Source organism: Cebus imitator, unplaced genomic scaffold, assembly GCF_001604975.1.
Source record: "Cebus imitator isolate Cc_AM_T3 unplaced genomic scaffold, Cebus_imitator-1.0 Scaffold21, whole genome shotgun sequence".
Taxonomy (NCBI): domain Eukaryota; kingdom Metazoa; phylum Chordata; class Mammalia; order Primates; family Cebidae; genus Cebus; species Cebus imitator.
Genome location: NW_016107336.1, coordinates 2,803,179 through 2,820,152, shown reverse-complemented (window position 1 = coordinate 2,820,152; position 16,974 = coordinate 2,803,179).

Sequence of the window (16,974 nt, the reverse complement as noted above, 5' to 3'; positions counted from 1 at the left end):
TTTACATTGCAAAATAATGGATAATTATCCATTATAAGTAACCACCTGTTATTAGCGTTTGTTATGTGTAATGAATTGCACTATGTGGTTTATAAGAATTATCTCATTTAATTCTTAAAAATAATCTCTATGGCAGACACAGTCTTTATTCCCTTGTTCATGATAAGGGAGTGGGGCTTAGTAAGTTTAACCAGTTTCTCCAATGCCATTTAGCAAGCAAGAACAGTAGCTCAGACGTAAAACCAGCTTTATCTGGTTCTAAAGCACTTATTCTAGCCACGAGTCTATTCTAGCGCCCAAGTGAGCTGAGGTCAGAGTTATTCGGTAGCTGGCTAGAGGCAGTAACGTGGACAAGATAAGAACATGTGTCCTGGGCCGTGGCCATGTGTAAACTTGTAAAATTAGATCCACTGCTTAATTTTAAAGTGTTTCTCCAACTTACAGTTTCTCATCTGTAAGCTGGAGATAAATATAATACCTATCTGATGGGGTTATAATGAGGATTATATGAGATAATGTGTATAAATATTATGTACCTAGCACACAGTAAACAAACGATAAATATTAGCTATTGTGCTGTTATTTAAGAGTTGTTATCTTGTTGAAAATAGAGAATAGATAGCCACACCTTTGTGAGGACTGGAGTAGGAAAAGCTATTATTTGACATGGAAGCTTCCAGTGAGATGGGTGACGAACAGCTTGGTGCACGATTTAGGTCTAAATAAATGTTTTCTCTGCTGTAAAGCCTATGTGAGGATGATCAGCATGGGAAAAGGACCTTTGCTTGTCTGTTACTAAATGTTGTCTCTCAGTTCTAAATTCTCCTTCCTCAATCTGTTCAGTGATCCTGGGGCCAGAACTTGGCAAACTCCCTCTTTCCTTTGCCAGCTGCCTCCCTGTTTCCCTCTCAAGCAACCCGTAGCAGGCCCAGGAAGAGGGCCAGAAGGTGGTGGCAGAACAGACACTCACTGCTGTTCTTGTCAGCAGCACCCAAAGAACAGCCCTCAATCCTGGCACCTGCATGGAGCTTCCAGTGACAGGTGGCTCTGATTTCCAGCTGCTTTTCACTGTCCTGGAGCCTGGTTCACAGCACTCTCCTGGGAGGCACATGTGTGCAGTGCCTTCTCTAAGTCCCAACTCCAGGGGCCCCTCCTCCAAGCTCTGGGGGTGCCAGTAGCAATTAGACAGGGTCCTCTCCCTGGAGATCTATCATTCACGTGAAGCCTCCATTCCCAGCTTTTAGTTTCCAATAAACCCAAACTCTTCCCTTCATTCTCCCAGTCCTAGAGGTTCCAGCGGCTTCCTTTAGTGAGCATCTCTGTGTTCATTCATTAATACTTTTGCTTCTCCTTTCAACAGCTGTTTAATAAATTGCCTATAGTAAATTCTGTCTGTTAAAGTAACTAGCATGGATGCTGTTTCCTGACTAGACCCTGAATAATACACACACTTATGTACAAACAGTGTACCTGGACATTAACGCTTGTTAATTTACATATGTGTTACATATGAATATTCATAGCACTTTCCTCAGTATGTTTCAGCCCTGCATCTGCTCCACTGGCCCTCATTAATGTGCTATCCTTTCCAGATTCTAAAATGTATCAGAAAGAATATTACAGAGTTCTAGATGCAACAAATTTTCGCTTGTATAAATATAGGCATCTGTTTCATGGTTGTATACAGTCAAAAACTTACAGGCCAACTCTTTTTCACATTAGACATTTGTGGTGGTAACATTTGTTAACGACTTACTGGCTCAAAGGGGAAATTTTAATTAGATGATATAAAAAAATCCCTCTTGAAACTTTCACTGCTTCTTTCATTTGTTCAACATAAGTAATTTTTCACTCAGCACCAGACACTCTTCTGGATGTGTCAGGTACAAAAAGAACAAGACAGACAGAGGCACAGCCCTCGTGGTAAGAATGACAGAGGGATCAGGGATGGGGGATGGTTTATATGCACAGACCAAGGACAGGGTCTGTCAGCCTGCGTGGGAAGGCTCTGGAGTCCAGCCACCTGGGTTCAAATCCTGCCTCCACTACTTACTGCCAAATGACCTTGGGAAAGTTCCTAAACTTTTCTATGCTTCCTGTTTTCTCTTGTTACAAAAGAAAGATTCAAAAGATTACTAAGGTCAAGAAGAAAATAAAACGGTCCTTGGCACAGTATAGGCACTTGGTAAGTACTGGTTCTTGTTAATGTCATCATTAGAAATGTGCTTGGAGGACTCATTTGTCCCGTATTAGTCTTCTCACACTGCGATAAAGATAATACATGAGACTGGGTAATTTACAAAGAAAGGAGGTTTAATTGACTCACAGCTCCACACGGCTGTGGAGGCCTCAGGAAACTTACAGTCATGGCAGCAAGCAAAGGAGAAGCAAGTACTTTCTTCGCAAGGGGGAGGGAGAGAGTGTGAGCAAGAATGAGGAAGTGCCACACTTTAAAAGCATCAGCTCTCATGAGAACTCACTCGCTCTCCAGTCACCTCCCACCTGGCTTACCACCAGGTAAGAGTCAAACCGTGTCAGCCCTAACACATCAGATTCATTCATCTGCCAGGGGACCTCAGAAGGCCCAAAAGTTAGATTCCAGTGCCACCGTTTCCCAACTGTGTCATCCTGGAAACATTACGTAAGCTCTCTGAATTCCCATTTCTTCATGTGTAAAAGAATGACAATGGTCCCTACTTCAGGGGTTGTGGCTGGCATAAATTAGCCAGTGCACACACAACCCCTAATACCCAGGAGACACTGAATAAATAGAACTCCCTTCTCCAACAAATACTTCTGCGTGCCCACCACAGGCCAGGCACTATTCTCGCTGTGCAGTACAGTCATGAACATGACAAAGTTCCTGCCCTCAAAGAGCTTATGTTCTCAGGGGTAGATAGATAAGAAATATATAGACAAGCCAGAGTATACCACTCCATAAAAAAAAATTAAGCAGGGTGAAGGAGTTGGGAGTTCAGGGTGGTAGTGGTGAGTAGGGTGGCCAGGGATGTCCTCTTTGGGGAGGTGACATCTGAGCAGAGGCCCAGGGAAGTGAGGAACAGACTGTACAAAGAAAGAGAATTCCAGTCAGAGAGGAAAACAAGTGCCAAGTCTCTGGGATAGAAATGAGAGAGGGGTGTTCAAAGAGAGCAAGAATGCAGTCAGGGCAGGGTGGGGGAGTCAGAGGGAGAGGAAGATGAAATAAAGGGGCTGGGTGGGTTCAGGTCAGGTAGGGCCAGACAGGCACAGTAAGAATTGGGGATTTTAGGCTGATTCTTAGGGGAAGCCATCGGGACGATGAGGTCAGAGGAGGCAACACAGTCTCATCTTCTTCTTCGCTTGTTTTTGTTTTAAAGATTATTCCAGCTGCCCTGTGCACAACTACTTGTAATGACAGAGTGTGGACACAAGGCGTCGAGGCTGCCATATTGGAAGCAAGAGAGGTGGGTGGCTTCGGCTTAAATTCAGGTGGGAGCATGGAGGTTGAATTTAAGGTGCATTTTGAAGGTACATCTAAAAAGATCTGCTGATGGATTTGGCTGAGGATTCAAAGATGAAACCAGCACCATTTCGTGCAGTGGGGAAGAACAAAAGGAGCACGTTGGGGCAAGGTGGGCAGCAAAGGTAGGGGTCAGGTTCGGCCATGCCAGGTGAGATGCGAATCAGACATTCAAGCAGAAATGTTGAGTGGGCAGGTGGATACACGCGTCTGCTGCTAACCTCTGCCCCTTTCTGCCTCCCTTCCACCTTTATAGGGTTATCTATCAGAGTTAGACGGTGACCTAAATAGAGGCATTAAGTTACCATTGGGTGACTTTGTGTGAATTTAGGTAATGCATCCTACAGCAGTCTGCTTGGGGAATGAGAATTTGAATGGTGCCTCGGAGCTTAGCCGAGGCTAGCCCTGGAGAGAGCTCGGGTGTTCAGAATACCAGAAGGAGCACAGAAATAGGATGCGAAGTGGCACTGGAAATGATTTTCTCCCATTTGGGAGGGCTGGCCCTGTGTATGTAACCTATGCTGCCTTCGAATTGCACAGAAGACTTACGAATCACACTGAGAGCCTCCTTCGGGTCATTTACTTCCTGCCATCAATTACTAGCTAGGCTAGACACAGTCTGAATTTAAACCAAATCACAATCACTTTTTCCACCCACCACCCATTGAAATCCTCATCAACATGGTTATCAGTAACTGCTGGAGTCTCCGTCCTTCCTTCCAGGGAGGGAGACAGAAAAACCCCCATGTCTTGAAAATAACCTTTCTAATTATCTTTCTTCTTTCTCCTGATGAGCCTGGCAGCATCATAAACCCCATCCCTGTATCTCAGAAGCGGTCTCTGCAGAGCAAGAGACAGGCAGTAGCTCTCCTGCTCGCCAGCCTCGCACCCCGGCTCGCTGCTAAGCAGTGTTCTGTATCATCTTAATTGCAACTCGCACGCCCACCTTTCTGCTCCAGGAGCTCTGAGTATTAATCACCTTCAAGTCACTTCAGGTAATGCTGACTGCTTTATCTTTTGTTCTGTCACCAACATGAGGATACAAGAGGGTGAAGGCAGGCAAATGGCTTCCTCCTCAATCCCAACCTCCTGAAATCCTCTCTGCTCACTGCCATGGTGAAAACCTCCTGGCCCTTTCCTCTGGGGAGCCATTCCTCACTCTAGTGAGTTTCCTTCAAGGCCACATTTGTCAATGTCCATTGTAAAATTACCAACCATTTGATGTTTTATTAACCCTTTGCAAGCACCTTGTACAGAGGTGAACAAGAGAGCATAATAAAGAGCAGCTGCTTTCAAAGCACCTGCAGCATCAGCATCACCTGGACCAGATTCTCAGCCAGGACGTGGTGGCTCATGCCTGTAGTCCCAGGACTTTGGGAGCCATAGGTGGGAGGATTGCTTGAGACCAGGAGTTTAAGACCATCCTGGGCAACATAATGAAACCGAGTCACTATTTAAAAAAAAATTAATGAGGCATGGCATTGCAGTCCCAGCCGCTCAGGAAGCAGAGTCAGGAGGATTGCTTGAGTCCAAGAGTGTAAGGTTGCAGTGGGCCAGGATTGCACCACTGCACTCCGACCAGGACAACAGAGCAAGACCCCATCTCAAAAAAAGAAAAAGGAGAAAAGAAATACAGATTCTCAGGCCCCACCCAGACCAAATGAATAATCAGAATCTCTGGGGGGAGGGCCCAGCAATCTCTGGTTTCTCAAGCTCTTCAGGTGCTTCTGATGCATGCTTAAATTTGAGAGCCACTGAAAAAGCACTCTGGGTGGGAAACAGGAGTGCTGACTGCCCAATGATGAACCAACTGTGTGCCTTTGGTTGGGCTGTCCACCTCGCAGCAGCACTTAATTTTCACACTCGAAAATGGGCAGATCTGACTTGATCATCCCTACAGCCCCTTCCAAACCCAAAATTCTAAGAAGGTATGTGGAGGAGAGAGAAGGGGCCACAGTATGAGATGATGATGATGATGATGATGATGATGATGATGATGATGAAGGTTTCCGGAGTGCTCCCTAGAAGTCCAGCACTAGGCCAAGCATTCTGGTTATCTAGGAGATGCACATACTTGAAGGCGGACAAGTATCAAATTGTTCTGGTCCCCTTGTGACACTGGGCTCAGGCTTTTCTGACACACCCAACTTGGTGGCGTTGGGTGCAAGCTCCGGGCTATGCCACCTCTCCAGTGCATTGCCCTCCCTGAACTCAGCCCTGGATGCTACAACATTCCACCCTTGTCCTAGCCTCTCCCACTGAGCTCTTGGAGCAAAGGAGACATGCTTGTATTTCAGCGTCCAACCAAATAACTGACACTTAGTATGTGAGTGACTCAAAGATACATAAATGTTCATATCAATAATCTTCACTCTGCTCAGAAATCCCATAGGCATTGGCAGGGTTATGTCCTTGGAGCCTCTTCAATTCTTACCTCCTCCTCTGTAGGCATCTCAGCCACCTTTGATTTGTTTTTATGCTTCCTTCCCACAAAACTCTACGCTGTGGCCTTCATATCACCTGAGCCACATTCCTCAGCAGGAATACATCTCTTAGTCGGCTCTGGATTTACCTCATCAGAGAAAGAACTAATAGTTATTTCCCTTTACAAAGATGTATTTTTTAAATGTCCTCTAACAGGTATATTTTGCTCGTTGTTTTAACATGTGATATGCAGCATCTAAGCGGACAGTATAATAAAGCTACTTTCATCAAGATGCTCCTGTATTTTCCCTCCTCCAATATCACCAGCTCTCCTTTCTCACTGAGCCTGCAGCAAATCGGTGGAAAGTTCAGCCTTAGGTCTCCTTGATGAGTTGATGTTACCATTTCCATTAGCCATCGATAAAACAAACAGTCACTGCGTGAAGCCTTTATTACCATTCTAAGGCTAACCTCACAGACCAAGCATTGTAGTGAACAATTAGGGCTGTGGATATGCCCATTGGGCACATACCGTGCTCATACCCACTTGTATGTTTTAAGGAACGTTGCTTAAGATGCTGCTGTAGGCAGAATTTTTTTTTTGAGACGGAGTTTCACTCTTATCGCCCAGGCTGGAGGGCAATGGCACAGTCTCGGCTCACTGCAACTCTGCCTCCCAGGTTCAAGCGATTCTCCTGCCTCAGCCTCCCGAGTAGCTGGGCTTACAGGCACCCACCACCACACTCAGCCAATTTTTGTATTTTTAGTAGAGACGAGGTTAGAATTTTAAGATGGTGCCCAAGATTGCCCTGTACCCTGGTGTACACCCCCTTTCTCCCAGTTATTTAATCAAACATGAATCTAAGTGCTGCTGAGATGGGAATTTGTCAATGTAACCAAGGTTCCAAATCAGTTGACCTCAAGAAAGGGAGATCACTGTCAGTGGACCTGACCTAATCAAGTGAACTCTTAAGATCCAGGACTATTCTCAGCAAGAGAGATTGAATTGTGAGGTACATTCCCCATTTCTGCCATTGTAGATGAGGAGGTTACAGGCAAGGAATGCAGGTGGCCATTGGCTGACGGCCAACCAGGAAATGGGACCCCAGTCCCACAACTATAAGGAACCAAATTCTGCCAACAACACAAATGAGCTTTGGAAGTAGATTCTTTTTCAGTCATGCCTCTTAACAAGACCAGTATCTGGTCAACACCTCAACTGCAGCCTTACAAAATTCTGAATAGAGAACCCAGACATGCTGCCCCCAACCTTTTGACCTCAGAGCAGTGAGTTCATAAATAGGTGTTGTTGTCAGTTGCTAAATGTGTGATAATTTGTCAGGCAGCAATTAGAAACAAATACAGATGCTAATAGGTAACTTCCCCCCACCTTCATCCTGAAAGGTAAGTGTTCCCTCCACATATATGCCCCATATACTCCACCCTTTCCCTTGCCCCTGCTGCCATTCTTAACTTTGCTAGAGAAGGCTCCAGAAACATAGCAGCGCCCTCCCCGCACTATAAAAGAAGGCAGACACAGGTGCCATGAGAGGAAAAGGCCACCCTGTTCTGTGACAGGCTGTCATGCCTTCATTCCCTGCCCTGCCCCTGAGCACGGCTGTCATGTGCTTTTTGCAAACAATGGATTATTTCTATGTACGCCATCATCTAGAATGCAACCTCTCACCCTCACTCCAAAGTCCCTCTGCACTCATGCCCTGAAATATTGCAGATGGTGCCAACTGCTTTATGCCTTCCACAACCCTTGGGCTGTCTGCTTTGTTTTATTGGCTGTAATTGATGGCCTGGCCTTGCTACACCACAAAATCAAGACAGGCCCTATTCTTCAAATTCCTCCACGCACACGCGCGATGGAGAGGGCGAGTCATTTATGATCTCTCCTGCTAGACTCTCTGTAAATTACAAGGCTTTTGAGTTTATAGGCTAAATACTCAGCAGGAATATTGAGCTTAGGGCTGAGGAATTTCCCTGTTGGGGTGATGACTAGGAAAGTGAGGACGGTGCCTTTTCTTGGGGGGCCTAGGCCATTAACATTGAAAGTAATACATCATCACGGATCATTGGAGGCAATGATACCACATCTCCTGTGGTACTTATTAGCTTATTAAAATGTACACAGCTGTTTTGGCTGATCTAAATTATAGAATGGTAACAAAAATAACAATAATAAATCTTATAGCCACTTAATCCTTTTTTTCTCTAATAGTTTGGCTTCCCCTCTCACCTGAGTCTGTGTGGTAGGAATGAGAACTTGTAATTAAAAGTCACGGGTAAATGAAGAGAAAAATAAAAAATAAAAAAAGTCACAAGTAAAGAATCTCATTCTCTCTGTTCACATGGCTGCCAGCTGAGACACTCTGCCTGGTGCCTCAGTGCAGGAAAGGATGAGCGGTTACCCCTGTGCACCCCAGCTCAGCAACTGGCCCCTTTTACCTTCCTTTGAGAGGCAACATAGCCTCATCAGCGGTTCCAAAATTTTGCTGCCCATTGGAATCAGCTGGGAATCTTTAAACACTACTGATGCTCGCTCCACCCTGGCCATTCCGATTAATTGATCCTGGGTAGACCCTGGGTATGGAGAGGTTTCAGAGCTCCCCAAGTGATTCCACATTGCAGGGAAGTCTGGGAAACCACTGACTTAGTGGCTAAGACAAGCTACATGTCAAGACAGTTACATACACATGGACAACCTTGAGCAAGTCACTTCTTCTTTCTATACCTCAGTTTCCTCATCTGTTAAGTGGAGATTGTAATGGCACTCACCTCATAGGCATTATTAAATGAAATAAGGATGCCAGCTGTTTACCTCAGTGCCTAAGACACTGTGAGAATTATGTGTTAATTATTGATATTCTAATTATTGTCATCATTATTCTCTTAGCCTCTCTAGAGGTCATGGAGCCAAAGAATCTTATGTTAATAAGGACAAGAGGCGCCATCTACATTCAGGAGTTCCTTTTCAAAAGTCCCTAGCATGTGTCTGTCCAGTTCTGGCTCACCGGCACTTTCCCTGCCCAGTTGATATTTAGGCAGTCTGAAGGCACAATCTGGAAGAATTTGGGGTTCAAGCTAGACAAAGTGGGTATCCTCAGGAAAACTTCATTCATTCAGCAAACACTTATTAAACATGTACTCTATGCCAAATATTGTGCTGGGAATACCAAGGAGAGAGGCATAAACTCAGGCTGGGTATGGTGTCTCATGCCTGTAATCCCAGCACTTTGGGAGGCCAAGGCAGGCAGATCACTCTGAGGTCAGGAGTTCAAGACCAGCCTGGCCAACATGGCAAAACCCCATCTCTACAAAAAGCACAAAAATTACCAGGGCATGGTTGTGCATGCCTGCAGTCCCAGCTAATTGGGAGACTGAGGCAAGGGAATTGCTTGAACCCAGGAGGCAGAGGTTGCAGCAAGTTGTGATTATGCCATTGTACTCCAGCCTGGGTGACAGAAGGAGACTCCATCTCAAAAAATAAAATAAAGTAAAGTAAGGCATAAACTCACAGTTCACAGAGTACACATTGCCTGCTCTCAGTCACCGAACAGGCAGTCAATGCTGAGAAGCCCTGTCAATCTGTCCGTCAAATGATTCTCTTGCTGGGGGCTTTGTGATACTTGAAATCCATCAGGGCAGAGGTGGCCCCACTGGCTAGTCATCCAGGCCCCCACCTCTCTAGGTACCCCCCGCCTTTGGCTCAGTTTCTTCCCTTTGCTTTCCCTGACATGTTCCTCGCTTTTCTTTGTCCTCAGATCAACTGTGCCATTCAAATATTTCAACATGACTTACCTGCCTACTGCGGGATACTCTTTCCATACAACTTGTTAGTCATGTCCACATCTTAGTGCATTTTGTGCTGCTATACAGAATACCGCAGACGGCGTAATTGATAAAGAGCAGAAATTCATTTCCTGTAGTTCCGAAAGATGAAAAGTCCAAGATACAGGTGCTACAGGTTCGGTTGTCTTGTGAGAGCTGCCTCCTCTGGAGAGGACAAATGCTGCATCCTCACGTGGCAGAAGTCAGATGAGCAAGAGACTGAATGCTGTGTGAAGCCTCTTTTGTAAGGACATTAATCCCATTTGCAAGGGAAGAGTCCTCACGGCCTAGAAAGTCTCCACCTCTTAATACATTGGCAATAGCTGAATTTTGGAGGGACCACATTCAATCCATACCACATATTACATACCTGCTCTTTCAAAATAACTTCTACAAATGCCTTTCTAGGGCCTTACACCCTTATAAATCAATAATCAACATTAGAGGGCATTTTGGTGTCATTCTATCATCGTATTTTTCTGTTCCCCTTTCCAGAAAAACTCCCAAAGCAGTTGTCTATACTTGTGGCTCTACCTACTTCCTCATATTCTCTTCTAAAGCAACTGTAATCAAGCTTCCATTCCTACCACACCACTGAAATCACACTCATCAATGCTACCAGTGGGCCCCTAAAATACTGGGAGGCCTGACAATGCATCCTGACACTGACCACCCAGAGTTGGCACTGATGCCCCACAAGTTAAGGGCTCAGTCCTTCATAAGACTGCACTCTCTTCAAACACTAGGCACAAGTTTGGGGATCTCCAGGCCACCTACACTTCTGACAAACTGGTTACAAATTCAGAGATTCCCATGACCCTCAGGTTTGATAATTCACTAGAACAACTCAACAGATTTCCACAAAGTACCATATTTATGAGTATGTTTTGTTATCAAGGATACAAATCAGGGCTAGTCAAATGAAGAGACACATAGGGTGAGATACAGGAGGATCCTGAACACAAGCTTCCATCCCCATGTAATCAGGGTGCCCCACTCTCCCAGCACATAGGTAGGGTGAGGTCTGGGCGGGTCTCACATGCAGAGCTTCTGTGTCTGCTCTCTGTGAATCAGGCTGTCTTACCCTCCTGGTGCATGGATGTGTTTACCAACCAGGAAGCTCCACCACACTTCAGTGGCCAGAGGTTTTATTGAGGTTTTATTACAGAGGCATGATTGATTGAATCCTTGATTACATGATTGAAATCAATCTCAACTCAAGCCCCTCTTTATATTCCGAATGTCAGGAGATCAGCCCAATACCATGTGGCTCAAAGCCCAAAACTGCTAATCACATGGTTGGTTTTCCTGGCATGATCAGCCCCATCCCCGCCTTTTTCTTCTTTTTGAGACAGGGTTTCACTCTGTCAGTCAGGCTGGAGTGCAGTGGTACAATCTCAGCTCACTACAACCTCCGCCTCCTGGGCTCAAGCGATTAACCAGCCTCAGTCTTTTGAGTAGCTGGGATTATAGGTGTGTGCCATGACGCCTGGATAATTCTTGTATTTTTAGTAGAGACAGGGTTTTGCCACATTTGCCAGGCTGGTCTCCAATGCCTGAACTCAAAGCGATCCACCCACCTCGGCCTCCCAGAGTGCTGGAATTATAGGCATGAGCCACCATGCTGGCCCCCTTCCTCTTGTTAGTAAGCGGGAGTCATTTCATTAGCAAAAAGTATTAGGGCCCACTGTGACTAGCAAAGGCACTCCTATTGCTTGGAAAATTCCAAAAATTTAGAATCTACCTCCAAGGAACAGGGATAATGACCAGACAAATTCTTTATTATGCAACAACCCCCTCTTGCAGATCCAACGACCAGAGTTGTACCTCTCAGCAGGATTTAACACAGGGAATTGCTTTCTGTTTCTTGAAAGTTTCTTTGCTGAGTTCTTGGCTGTCCTCCTACCCCACTGGCTATGTCTTCTTCTTTGCTAAATTCTTCCCTAAGCATCTGTCTGGCCTGTAAGTCAGAGTTCCCAGGCCTCTTCTTTGTATGTTCTTTCACCCAGACTCATGCTTTCAATCAACAAAAGTACACTGATGACCCCAAATCTTTATTATCAATCCAGTCACTCCCCTGAGCACCAGACTTAGCTATCCAACTCTTTACTCCACCTGGACATCTGAAGGGCCTCAAATTTAACACATCTATTAGCAGTAAATGTGATATGTCCATTCCTGGTGTTCTCTTTCTGTGAAAGGAATTCAATTCATGGAACTCCAGGCCTCACTCTGCCCGTGACTCACTCCACTGCCTCAGGGGTTCTGATGAGTAAAGTCAGGGCATATACTCACTTGACAGCAGAGAACGCATGCTCTCTTCTGTGCTCTAAGATTCACTGAGGAGCTCGACCTACACAGCACTGCCTGGGGCGGAGAGGTAAGTCTGCCTAATGCTGGAGTTTGGTTAGGGGTTTTCTTTATCTCACTCTAAGCCACTAACCCCAGTTGTTTTCTATCAGTAGTCAAAGTAATATTTCATTGTCTACCTCTAGTCTTTCTTTTATTTCTCAGGCAGAGAAGAGGGGTGACACTTATGAAGGGTCCCTTTAAGGTCCCCCACCAATGCCCAGAGCCCTTGATTTCTATCACTGAACACGAATCCATCTAAGTAGATGACAATTCATTCCTTCCAGTTGCTCAGATTCATTAGTGACTGTTTTTTCTCTAAATATATCCTGAAATCTGGCTACTTTCTACCACCCCCACGTCTATCAGGCTATTCTGAGCTACATCCTCTCTCACCTGCACTACTGAAGTGGCCTCCTGACTGGTCTCCCAGCTCCCACTATCCTCTGCTTATGGTTCGGTTTTTACGCAGCAGTCAGAGTTATTGATCTTACGGAAATGAAGTGTGGAGCATGTCATTCTCCTGCAGCTTCCCATCACACTTAGAACCCCGGGCTTTCACACGTGACCTGGCCCCAACGCTCCATCCTCATTTCCCACCACTGTCCTATGCTCTCCCTCTCCAGGCACAGTGCAGGCTCCTGCTGGAGGACTCTGAGCTCCCTGTGCCTGGAGCATTCCTGCCCAGGCATCCTGTCTCCTTCCCTTGCACCCCTCAAGTCTCTGCCCAAATGCTACATCTCAGTGTATTGAGATTCCTTTCTAAAGAGCTGACACCGTCCTTAGTAACCCATGACCTCTGATTCTTTTCACTACCTATTTATTCTATATTTACTGATTTTATTTATGTTTCTCTCTATTAATAGAGGGGTATATTAATCTTCTGGGCTCCCATAACAAAATATCATAGGCTGAGTGGCTTCAACAAGAGACATTTATTCTCTCGCAGTTCTGGAAACTGGAATTCTATGACCAAGGTGCTCTGAGGGTTGGTTTCTAATGAGGGCTCTCTTCCTGGTTTGTAGACAGTGGCCTCCTTGCCGTGTCTCCACATGGCCTTTGGGAGGAGGTCATAAGTGTGGGGCCCTAATTCAATGAAGTAGTATTTTTATAAAGAAAGGAGGGGACACCAGAAACTTCCCTTTCTCTCTCTACTTGTGCAACTTATCTATCCAACTCACTGCCCTTTGATAGGTGGGGACCCCTCACCCAGAGCTGCTGACACCCCTTGTATCAGATCCTAGAAGGAAAAGATAAGTTTTACATGTAGAGAGAGAGAGAAGGAGGCCTATGGTGTCTCTTCTCCTCTTTATAAAAATACTACTTCATTGAATTAGGGGCTCACCCTTATGATCTCTTCCCAAAGGCCTTGATAATGGGAAGTAAGCTGCCTGATGGCAAAGACGTTGTCTTCTTGTTTACTCTAATAACTCCATGCTTTGTTCTAGTGCTTGGCACATTGTAGGCACACAGAATTGTTGTTGGGAAAAAAATATCAAAAGCATCAGCTTTGGAATCACATCAATGTGAATTCTAGCTCTAACTCAGCAACTTACTAGCTGTGTGACTTCAAACGACTAAATTTCTCTTAGCTGGAGCCATGAGATAAGGCTTCTAATCTGCAAAATTGGGGTGGCAATAGTGTACTGGAGATTAAGTGAGAAAATGTATGTAAAGATCTTAGTATGGTTCATGATGCAAAGAACCTAATATGTGATAGATGCTAATAATATTATCAATATAGACTTATACCCATCTCACATGTGGTAAAAGGGTCACCTGGACTTTATAGGAGTTGCCCACCTGATATCCATTATCCATCACCTCCATCTCCCTTATTACCAGAACTCCTATGTTCTTGACTGCAACCATGTTCTTGTTAACAGCACTACATTTCCCAGCCTCCCTTGCAGGTAGTGATGGCTGTGGCATGTAGCTCTGGCAGATGTTATAAAAACAGCAGTACCTAGATGTCGGGTTGCCAGATTAGCAAATAAAAATTCAAGACCCACAGTAAATTTGAATTTGAGATAAAAAATAAACACAAACCACTGCTCCAAGAAATAAGAGAGGACACAAACAGATGGAGAAACATTCCACACTCATGTTTTGGAAGAATCAATATCGTGAAAATGGCCATACTGCCCAAAGTAATCTATAGATTCAATGCTATCCCCATCAAGCTACCAATGACCTTCTTCCCAGAACTGGAAAAAACCACTTTAAACTTCATGTGGAATCACAAGAGACCCCGCATAGCCAAGACAATCTTAAGCCGAAAGCATCACACTGCTAGACTTCAAACTATACTACAAGGCTACAGTAATCAAAACAGCATGGTACTGGTACCAAAACAGAGACATAGACCAATGAAACAGAACAGAGACCCCAGAAGAAACACCACACATCTACAACCATCTGATCTTTGACAAACCCAGCAAAAACAAGCAATAGGGAAAGGACTCCATGATTAATAAATGGTGTTGGGAAAACTGGCTAGAAATGTGCAGAAAGCAGAAACTGGACCCCTACCTGTCACTTTACACTAAAATTAACTCCATATGGATCAAAGATTTAAACATAAAACCTAACACCATAAAAACACTAGAAGAAAACATAGGCAAAACCATCCAGCACATAGGCACAGGCAAGGACTTCATGACTAAAACACCAAAAGCATTGGCAACAAAAGCCAGAATAGACAAATGGGATCTAATTAAACTCCAGAGCTTCTGCACAGCAAAAGAAACCATCATTAGAGTGAATCAGCAACCAACAGAATGGGAAAAAATTTTTGCAATCTACCCATCTGACAAAGGACTAATATCCAGAATCTACAAAGAACTAAAACAGATATACAAGAAAAAACAAACAACCCCATTCAAAAGTGGGTGAAGGATGTGAACAGACACTTTTCAAAAGAGGACATATATGAGGCCAACAAACATATGAAAAAATGCTCATCATCACTGGCCATTAGAGAAATGCAAATCAAAACCACACTGAGATACCATCTCATGCCAGTTAGAATGGCAATCATTAAAAAATCGGGAGACAACAGATGCTGGAGAGGATGTGGAGAAATAGGAACACTTTTACACTGCTGGTGGGAGTGTAAATTAGTTCAACCATTGTGGAAGACAGTGTGGCGATTTCTCAAGGATCTAGAAATAGAAATTCCATTTGACCCAGCAATCCCATTACTAGGTATATACCCAAAGAACTATAACTCGTTCTACTATAAAGACACATGCACACGTATGTTCATTGCAGCCCTGTGTACAATAGCAAAGACCTGGAACCAACCCAAATGCCCATCAGTGGTAGACTGGACAAAGAAAATACGGTACATATACACCATGGAATACTAAGCAGCCATAAAAAACGAGTTCGTGTCCTTTGTAGGGACTTGAATGAATCTGGAAACCATCATTCTCAGCAAACTGACCCAAGAACAGAAAGCCAAGCACTGTATGTTCTCACTCATAGGTGGGTGTTGAACAATGAGAATACGTGGACTCAGGGAGAGGAGCATCACTCACGGGGGACAGTTGGGGGGGTAGGGGAGAGACAGCGGGGGGTAGGGAGGGAGGGGAGGGTAGGGAGGGATAACATAGGGAGAAATGCCAGATGTAGTATGCACCTAAAGTAAAATAAATAAATTATTTTTAAAAAGAATAAATGGTAATAGCCTGTAATGACACAAATATTTATTGAGTGCTTTCTGTGTACGAGGCACTGTTTTAGGCATTTTACTTTAATTAATGAACTCAAATTAAAATTCAAGACTAATGACACAGTTCAAGGCCTTTTCAATAAAACCAAGTTCTCTCTGCAAAAGCCACGACTGCTTGGAAGACATCATGCCAACACTGTGTGGGACTTGCCACATATTTGCTATGAACCCATCAACTTCATATCAATTAACATTTTGCTTCTAATGCCTTCCTAACTCTATCTCTCTGTTGTTTTTGCCATGTCATATTAACGGGAAAGAAGAATCAGGAAGGAAAGGCTGAACCAGGAACCCAAGGAGTCATCATTATCACCATCATCATTTTCATCAAAATAGCTAATATTCATCAAGAGCCACTTTTATATCAGGTTCTAAGTTCCATACTGTTCATTCATTTTCCACTTAATTCTTACAGCAACCTTAATATGTAGGTATTACTACATTCAACTTGCTCAAGATCAAGTAAATAATTGACTTGTACATCACAGAGTAAGAATTCAAACCCAGGAACCAGATAACTCTGAAAATCATGCTGTTAGTTAAACAAACAAACAAACAAACAAAAATCAGGCACAAAAAAGTGATTTATTACAGAGCCAGCATGGGTGCTTCTAAGGTGACTTCTAATGTTAAAGAAAGGGGCTTTGGCGGGGTACAGTGGCTCACGCCTGTAATCCCAACACTTAGTGAGGCCAAGGTGGGCAGATCACGAGGTCTGGAGATGGCCACCATCCTGGCTAACACAGTGAAACCCCATCTCTACTGAAAATACAACAAAAAAAAAGAAAAAAAAGTTAGCCAGGTGTAGCGGCATGCACCTGTAGTCCCAGCTACTTGGGAGGCTGAGGCAGGAGAATCAGTTGAACCTGGGGGGCGGAGGTTGCAGTGAGCCAAGATCGCGCCACTGCACTCCAGCCTGGATGACAGAGCAAGACTCTGTCTCAGAAAAAGAAGAAAGAAAAAGGAAAGAAAGGAAAGAAAGGAAGAAAGAAAGGAGGGAAGGACGGAAGGAGGGAAGGAGGGAAGAAAGAAAAGAAAAGAAAAGAAAAGAAAAAAGAAAAGAAAAGAAAGAAAGAAAGAAAAGAAAGAAAGAGAAAGAAAGAAAGAAAGAAAGAAAGAAAGAAAGGAA